The sequence below is a fragment of the Ambystoma mexicanum genome, chromosome 12 (genome assembly GCF_040938575.1).
Source record: "Ambystoma mexicanum isolate Mex_15411 chromosome 12, UKY_AmexF1_1, whole genome shotgun sequence".
Lineage (NCBI taxonomy): Eukaryota > Metazoa > Chordata > Amphibia > Caudata > Ambystomatidae > Ambystoma > Ambystoma mexicanum.
In genome coordinates this window covers 720,186,205-720,194,975 of record NC_090936.1, presented here as the reverse complement: position 1 = coordinate 720,194,975, position 8,771 = coordinate 720,186,205, and the positions used below count along the sequence as shown (strand labels likewise).

Genomic DNA, 8,771 nt, shown 5'->3' with positions numbered 1-8,771 from the left:
TGACAGCTTTTTCTCTTTTCCTCTTTTTCCTGGGCCTGTTTCCTCAAACAGCGTTCCCTTCTACTGTTGTCCTGTCTCCTCAGACAGCGTACAATTCTTCTTTTGGCAGGGGTGTTGCCAACGTGCACACGTGCGTCTCTTTCACGCTTTTTTTCCTGGCAGATGGTGAGTCGCGCACGTATTTAACATCTGTGCTTGCCCCGTGTGTCGCGTACCCCTTCAGAGGTCATTCTAGGCTGCGTGTGACACACATACGTTCATTCTTGTGTTTCTGGGTGCCACAGCGTAGTGCAGGTTTATTTTTCCACACATGTGGTCTAGGAGGGGTTGCGTGCACCTTACTTCCCTTTTTTGGGGTGCCTGTGCGTTGGTGACCCGTCATCTTTCCCCAGGGGTGACATACAGCCTTGCTAGAGCACAAGGGTACGATTACCATCTGGTACCCAACCCCTTTGACCCCCAATTGCCCAGGACAATAGTTCACAGCGACTCCCATACGCATAATAACATCAGTGCCATGGCTGGGAGGTGTACAAGCCGTAAGGGTGGCAAAGGTGGCCAAGCCCCAAGTGGTGGCCATGGTGGATCGGGTAGGGGACGTGGCCGTGACTTGCAGGGTGCCCCCAGCCCCCCATGTGTGGAGGACCAGTAAGGGACACCCATGCCCCCCCCACCCTGGTTGAGGGTAATGTGGCTGACACCATCCATGCTCAGCCCTTGTTGGACCAGCCCACTGTGGCACCAGACCTGGCACAGGGTGACTCCATGGCTGACTTCCAGGTCAGCAGGTCTAGGCCACGTGCGCCGGTGCAAGTTGGTGTCATCAGGCCACGTGGATCAGGGGCAGCTAGGTCATCTGCTGCCCCGTGTAGGCAGGCTGGGGAGGTTGCAGGGGCAGCTGCGGCTCCATCAACCCCACCTCTCACACACCCACCCAGGACAGTGTCGGTCCTAGTCCATCATGCTGACATTCCCCCTGACACCATCACACTTGAGCTAATGCCTGCACCAACTCCCATGCTGAGTGTGCAATCCCACACTCCTAGTACAGAGTCCACCGGGGCTCCTGCCCCTAGTGTCCAGAGCGGCGTAGGACACTCAGGATCCCCACCACCTTCCAAGCAGAAGAGGAAGAGTGCTCGTCCAGTAGAGGCTGATGCCCCAGACACGGCTACACAGTCCGGCCCGTCAAGGAAGCCCAGCTTCAATGAGGCCAAACTGAATGCACTTGTAGAGTATGTGTCCGCACATGACAGCAAAATGGTGATTGTTGCAGGATCCAAGACCACACCTGCACAACGTCTGGCACACTGGCAGACCATCGCGGACATCATAAGTGCCCTTGGAATCGTGAGGCGCACAGCTACTGAATGCTACAAGCGCTGGAATGACCTGAAGCACAGGGCAAAGAACAAGCTGGCCTCAAGTCATGCCGCTACTGTAGTGACTGGAGGTGGGTCTCCAGCAGAGGACATAGAACTCACTCCACATGAGCATGTTGCTGTGACCTACGTCACGGAGGAACAGATCCAAGGCGTGGGAGAACTGGCAGATTACGAGGCATTGTCCGGTGAGTGCACATGCATGTGTGTGTCATCCATGTGCATGGTGTGTGTGTGAGGGCTTCTGTTTGGGTGCCAGGTGAGGGTGTGTGTGCCTGAGTGGCTTGGGTCACCCATGTGCCTCATCCAATATATTCTGCGCACCAGCGTTTGGGTATAGCAGTATCGCTTCGGCCAACAGTAGACATCTAGCCCAACACCACACCAGTTGCCCTTGAAGTGTCATCTTGCCACAACATTGTTGCTTATTTTTCTCTGTTTATTCAGGCAGATTGTTTGCATTCCACCACTTTTACTAGGCATTTCTCAGTCCTATTGTCACATGTCTGACATGGCTATGGTACAGTGGACTGACTTTGTTTCCTGGATATCATTTGTTTAGAAATGTCCCTGTGCTATAGGACCATTTTGGACTGGCAGCTCCAGGTTAAACATTTGAACCATTTCAATTAAAAAAGCAATTTCATGAGCAAACTAGACTGAATGAACAATTGGTGCCCTCCTCTCCCTCTTCACTATATGGCTAGAGTACATGCCATCTGTGTGATTGCATGTGTATTTGACCTGCCAATCACAGGCCAATGTGTGATGCCACTGCTAGGCAGCATGCAGCAAATTTGTTCATCTTCCATCTTGGTGTCATCAATGTGTGCCATCTGCCTCCCCTTCATACGCAGTGACGGTGCATGCATGGAGGGTTTTAGTCATGTGGGACATGTGTCAATCAAGTACTGTTTCTGTAGCTTCTCAGCCCTAATTGTGTGCCAGAGTGCTAATGCCTGTTTCCATTTCTTTTCTTTTATGTCTTTGCAGGGGATGACGCACTTGATACTGCTGGGGTTGTGGAGATGGTGCAGACCCAGGAGGGGTCTCAGTGCCGACCGACCACCAGTGAGGGACGTGGTGTGGTGGTGGGTGAGAACCCACAACTGCTGCAGGTCGTGCTCTCAAGGGCTGTCTCTGGGTGCACCTCCCCCGAGCTGTATTCAGGTGTCGATTCGGATGATGAGACCTATGTGCCGTCGCAGGTGAGTGTTCCTGGGAGGGATTCTGTTCTGTCTGACCCACCTGCACCAGGGGAAGAACCCTCAATGGGGATGTCAGTGTTGGCAGGTACGCCTTTGGTGGTTATGGATGCAGGGTCACACTCCGCAACATCTGATTGTGTTCCTGGGCCAGCAGATCAGAGGGGAATGCAGTCCTGCAGCCTCAGGCAGTGCCGGCACAGCAAGGCGCAGTTCGCCTTGCCCCAGACAGGTGTGGTGCCCGCCGACGTGGTGGCCGTACGCCACCTGGCAATACCGCATGGGAGCAATCCATATACGGTATGGCAACCCAACAGGCAGCATCATCAGAGATGATGGCTCAGGCCATGGATAGGTTGGCCACTTCCATTGCCCCCCCAGGAAGGCTGATGGAGCGACTACAGCAGGCAACAGACTCCATCTGCCAGTCACACAGGGAGGACATGTTGGCGTCCAACAGGGACAGATGGCCGGCACTGGAGACTCTGCGGGAAGCCATTTCTATTGAGTCCCAGGGCCAGAGGGAAGCCCTGAGGGTGGAACTCCGTCAGCTCAGGGCAACTCTGGTTGAGCTTGAGGCTTCAGCTAACACGAGGACAGAACAGCAGCTGGAGCGGTTCACACGTACGCTCTCAGCTGAGATGCAGGCAACTAGGGCGGAGGTCCGGGCATCCCGTGAGTTGTTGCATGGGGACCTACGCACAATTATCCTCCAGAACCAGACCTTCCACACCCGCATGCTTGCTGCCATGGAGGACCAGACTAGGGCTTTGCGTGGGATGCCTCCCATAGTGCCACCACGTCCTGATGCAGCTGCAGAGGGTGAGGAGAGCGACAGCAGCGATTCTCCCACAATATGGTAGCCGTGCAGGCCATGAGCCCATGGAGGTGTTTTTTTTCCGCAAGATCCCCACAGGTGGGTTTTGGTGTGCACCCTGTCCTCGGATCTCCTGGGTGGCCTCCCCCACCCTCCCCCCGGGCCCTTTAATGGCCATTTTTGATTTTTTCGGATGATGAGACCTATGTGCCGTCGCAGGTGAGTGTTCCTGGGAGGGATTCTGTTCTGTCCGACCCACCTGCACCAGGGGAAGAACCCTCAATGGGGATGTCAGTGTTGGCAGGTACGCCTTTGGTGGTTACGGATGCAGGGTCACACTCCGCAACATCTGATTGTGTTCCTGGGCCAGCAGATCAGAGGGGGAATGCAGTCCTGCAGCCTCAGGCAGTGCCGGCACAGCAAGGCGCAGTTCGCCTTGCCCCAGACAGGTGTGGTGCCCGCCGACGTGGTGGCCGTACGCCACCTGGCAATACCGCATGGGAGCAATCCATATACGGTATGGCAACCCAACAGGCAGCATCATCAGAGATGATGGCTCAGGCCATGGATAGGTTGGCCACTTCCATTGCCCCCCCAGGAAGGCTGATGGAGCGACTACAGCAGGCAACAGACTCCATCTGCCAGTCACACAGGGAGGACATGTTGGCGTCCAACAGGGACAGACGGCTGGCACTGGAGACTCTGCGGGAAGCCATTTCTATTGAGTCCCAGGGCCAGAGGGAAGACCTGAGGGTGGAACTCCGTCAGCTCAGGGCAACTCTGGTTGAGCTTGAGGCTTCAGCTAACACGAGGACAGAACAGCAGCTGGAGCGGTTCACACTTACGCTCTCAGCTGAGATGCAGGCAACTAGGGCGGAGGTCCGGGCATCCCGTGAGTTGTTGCATGGGGACCTACGCACAATTATCCTCCAGAACCAGACCTTCCACACCCGCATGCTTGCTGCCATGGAGGACCAGACTAGGGCTTTGCGTGGGCTGCCTCCCATAGTGCCACCACGTCCTGATGCAGCTGCAGAGGGTGAGGAGAGCGACATCAGCGATTCTCCCACAATATGGTAGCCGTGCAGGCCATGAGCGCATGGAGGTGTTTTTTTTCCGCAAGATCCCCACAGGTGGGTTTTGGTGTGCACCCTGTCCTCGGATCTCCTGGGTGGCCTCCCCCACCCTCCCCCCGGGCCCTTTAATGGCCATTTTTGATTTTTTCGGATGATGAGACCTATGTGCCGTCGCAGGTGAGTGTTCCTGGGAGGGATTCTGTTCTGTCCGACCCACCTGCACCAGGGGAAGAACCCTCAATGGGGATGTCAGTGTTGGCAGGTACGCCTTTGGTGGTTACGGATGCAGGGTCACACTCCGCAACATCTGATTGTGTTCCTGGGCCAGCAGATCTGAGGGGGAATGCAGTCCTGCAGCCTCAGGCAGTGCCGGCACAGCAAGGCGCAGTTCGCCTTGCCCCAGACAGGTGTGGTGCCCGCCGACGTGGTGGCCGTACGCCACCTGGCAATACCGCATGGGAGCAATCCATATACGGTATGGCAACCCAACAGGCAGCATCATCAGAGATGATGGCTCAGGCCATGGATAGGTTGGCCACTTCCATTGCCCCCCCAGGAAGGCTGATGGAGCGACTACAGCAGGCAACAGACTCCATCTGCCAGTCACACAGGGAGGACATGTTGGCGTCTAACAGGGACAGACGGCCGGCACTGGAGACTCTGCGGGAAGCCATTTCTATTGAGTACCAGGGCCAGAGGGAAGCCCTGAGGGTGGAACTCCGTCAGCTCAGGGCAACTCTGGTTGAGCTTGAGGCTTCAGCTAACACGAGGACAGAACAGCAGCTGGAGCGGTTCACACGTACGCTCTCAGCTGAGATGCAGGCAACTAGGGCGGAGGTCCGGGCATCCCGTGAGTTGTTGCATGGGGACCTACGCACAATTATCCTCCAGAAGCAGACCTTCCACACCCGCATGCTTGCTGCCATGGAGGACCAGACTAGGGCTTTGCGTGGGCTGCCTCCCATAGTGCCACCACGTCCTGATGCAGCTGCAGAGGGTGAGGAGAGCGACAGCAGCGATTCTCCCACAATATGGTAGCCGTGCAGGCCATGAGCCCATGGAGGTGTTTTTTTTCCGCAAGATCCCCACAGGTGGGTTTTGGTGGATGTATAACACTAATAGTTATGAGACAGGACTTAATCGCCAAGAGGAATGGCTCCATTGTATACCTTAACATGCTACACACACATATATATACTTTTTTACTAGATCACTGCAAGTGGATCCTCACCCAGGTCCGCTGATGATTGTTTAACACATCCATTTTGGCAACTTATGCCTTGGTCCCTGTATTTAAGAAATTAAGTCCCCTTTGAGCATTTATGGGACTTAAAATTGACGCATATAGTCCCTATTTGATTAGGGTGCTATTTCGCGTACAATGTTGAATACAACACTCTCAACAGCGGTTTTTTTACGCCAGTTATTTAAATATAGCCTGAGTAGGTAATATTGTTGGCACATTCATTCATGCTACATTTGCTAACACACATTTATACATCTGTAGGGTTTCTGTGTGGCGAGACCGTACTTTAGTCCTTTTTTAGTCTCTATAGGCCAAAGGGCACATACGCAGTCTTGTTTCTGTCTCTAGTACCGGGTGTGTTTATAAACACAGCCGCGGAGGCCACATCGGATGGTGTGCATTTCAGGCAGCTGCATTCAGAGACGAAAGAGAAGGCTTGTACCGGGTGAGAATACTTTGCTATTTTATATATATCTGTAGGCTCTCCTCTCCGCGAGCCGCATTTAGTCTCCTTGTATGTTACCGACAGGACATAGGACATATATTTAGCTTGATTTAATGTCTCGAGTTTTGTGCATATTTATACATCTTGTGGAGGAGACTATATCGGACGGCGCGAACCCGAGCCCGCTATTTAATAATCTAGATAAAAGACTTTCCTAGATTAGAACTTTGACACTATTACAGTGGCTTGAAACGGGTGCACTAGAGGTCCAGAATTGTCAGTTTCAACATGACAAACTAGGACAGGCTTGTGCAAGTGGCATTTGTCTGATCCAAGCATTAGTTCATCCTCCCACCCTGTCTGAACCCATTTAATTTGATGCAGTTTACTTTTTCAACTCAAAACGCTTCTTTAATTGCTGCACCTAATGGCTTACAACCTTTAATATGCAAACCTTGTTCTATACCTTTTTCTTAGGGTTTTTTCACCTACGGGTTAGCATTTGTTGGCCTCTCCTTCCAACTTGATCCCACACCGTCGAAGACTCGAAGATTTGGAATATTCCCTATCCTTATCTATTATAGAGTCGATTGCAGACACGATTAGAGGCTAAAACATTCTACAATTTAAGGTTGGTAATAGAAGGGGTAACATATTGATCTGCTCTCTGTGGAGACAGGGGACACTGCGTTCTAGCAATCGAAGTCTGAGATAATCTAGTGATATCTCTTTTAGCTTCTTATTTTTGTCTTTTGTAGATGTAAATTTATTTGCATCACCAGTCCTGTTTGGGTGGCGGATCGAAACAAACACATTTTTCGGCACCACTTCTGGACCAACTTAGGTGAATATATATCTATATCCCCAGGTTTTATTTCCATGGCTAGAGGCATCGAAAATTAGGAGGCTCACTCATTATACTCTGTATTTTAACAAAGTTTTTTTTCTGTTTTTTCTATTTTGTCTGTTTTAATGTGTTTCATTAAGGGTCAACGTCTCCCACAGACTTTCAGATCTACAATCAAGCTCTTATGAATTGTACAAAGTTTTACCTGCAAGAACTACTGAATGATAGACAAAAAATGTAAGCATTAGTTCGTTCCAGGTTTTTATTTGCAATATTTAGTGCGCCCTGAGGAAGGCGACTACTGACTCGCTCAATGGAGCCAGATAGGTTGAATTCGCCGAAACTGTTATGATATTTTAAGATCATGTATGCACAGTAGGCACGTAGCACTTTTTTTTGCATTTAGTACTTTATTTCTTTGTTAACAACTTGGCACTTAGCACTTGGTTGCACTTAGCACTTTATTCAATTGTTAACTATTTGCCCTCTCCATAGCACTTTGACTATTTGGATGGAATTTAAAATGAGACAGCGATGCTTCACCTTGAGTAACATGAGGTTACGAATTGTGGCAACTAAACTGCTATTGAATGGCTTGAGGCATTAGATTTGACAAGTATTTTATAATCAATTCATCGATTTTATTGTTGATTTGATGTTTATATATTATGCAATTTTATAATGGTAATAAATTACTAATTAAAAATGATAATGTGAATATTTATGACTGGGCTCTCCTTTTCTTCCTCGCCTCTATTTCCATAATTGAGTACTCAAATTAATACAGTACTCCTCCATGTGAACTCCCTTTTTCCCTTCGGGATCTTTTTTTGGGGTTTTGGTGTGCACCCTGTCCTCGGATCTCCTGGGTGGCCTCCCCCACCCTCCCCCCGGGCCCTTTAATGGCCATTTTTTTTTTTTTCTTTAAATTGTTTTTTTTTTGGACAGTGTGTTGCCTTGTGTGGCTCCCGTGGGCATACGCTATATTGTGGCTGGGCACATGCAGGCTTGTCATGAATTTGGGTCAGATGATTGGGTTTTGTGACACACACCCCTCCTGCTTCCCGTTTCCATGGGCTTGCAAAGGGTGTGCCCAAGTGACATTGACGTACACGGTGACGTTGGACTCCCATTTGATGTGTGGGCAGTCTGTAGTCAATACTGTGTATACATTCCTAGTGCATATTGTTGTTGTATTGTACACTGCATGGTGTATTGATATGTGCCTCTGCATCCATCTCATCCTCCTAATTTGCAGGTCCATTTCTCATGACTTCACAAGGCAGTCTACTTTGGAACTGGAGTCCATGTTGTAAGCAGTGCACCTACACTCTTGCGTGGCGCTAACACTGTATACTTGTAAGTGTTCGAAGTGCTGGCATTATTAGGTAGTGAGGCTACCAATTTTTTAAGTCTGTAATGTCATGTTTAAGGTAGGTTGGAGGTTGTGTAGGTGATTGGTATTCTTGGTAAGTATTTGGTAATGTGTGTTGTATGTCCTGCATTACTGTGAACATTTCATGTGTGGCCAGTTTCCATTAGGGACACTGTAGTTGGTGACACTTGGGGCATGTTGTGGGGATTAATTTGTTTGCTCCCACATTGCATGACATGCCATGGTGTGTTGTGTGGCCGTGCCGGGGAGGGGTTGGGTGACATGGCACTGTTCTCATGTAGTATTTTGCAAGCGGGTATTCATTTCTGCTGCATGGAAGTGTGTCTTTTGATGACACTGCATTGGTGGTGTTTGTGT

The 8,771-nt window shown here is 50.5% G+C and overlaps 1 long non-coding RNA gene across 1 annotated transcript; it reads left to right on the top strand.

Moving 5' to 3' along the window:
* The first annotated feature begins 6,545 nt into the window (after nt 1–6,545).
* LOC138513051 (uncharacterized) lies at nt 6,546–7,802 on the top strand. The gene is made up of 3 exons (XR_011281673.1): nt 6,546–6,802; nt 6,930–7,015; nt 7,159–7,802. It is a non-coding gene; the product is annotated as an uncharacterized lncRNA (long non-coding RNA).
* Nucleotides 7,803–8,771: the final 969 nt, after the last annotated feature.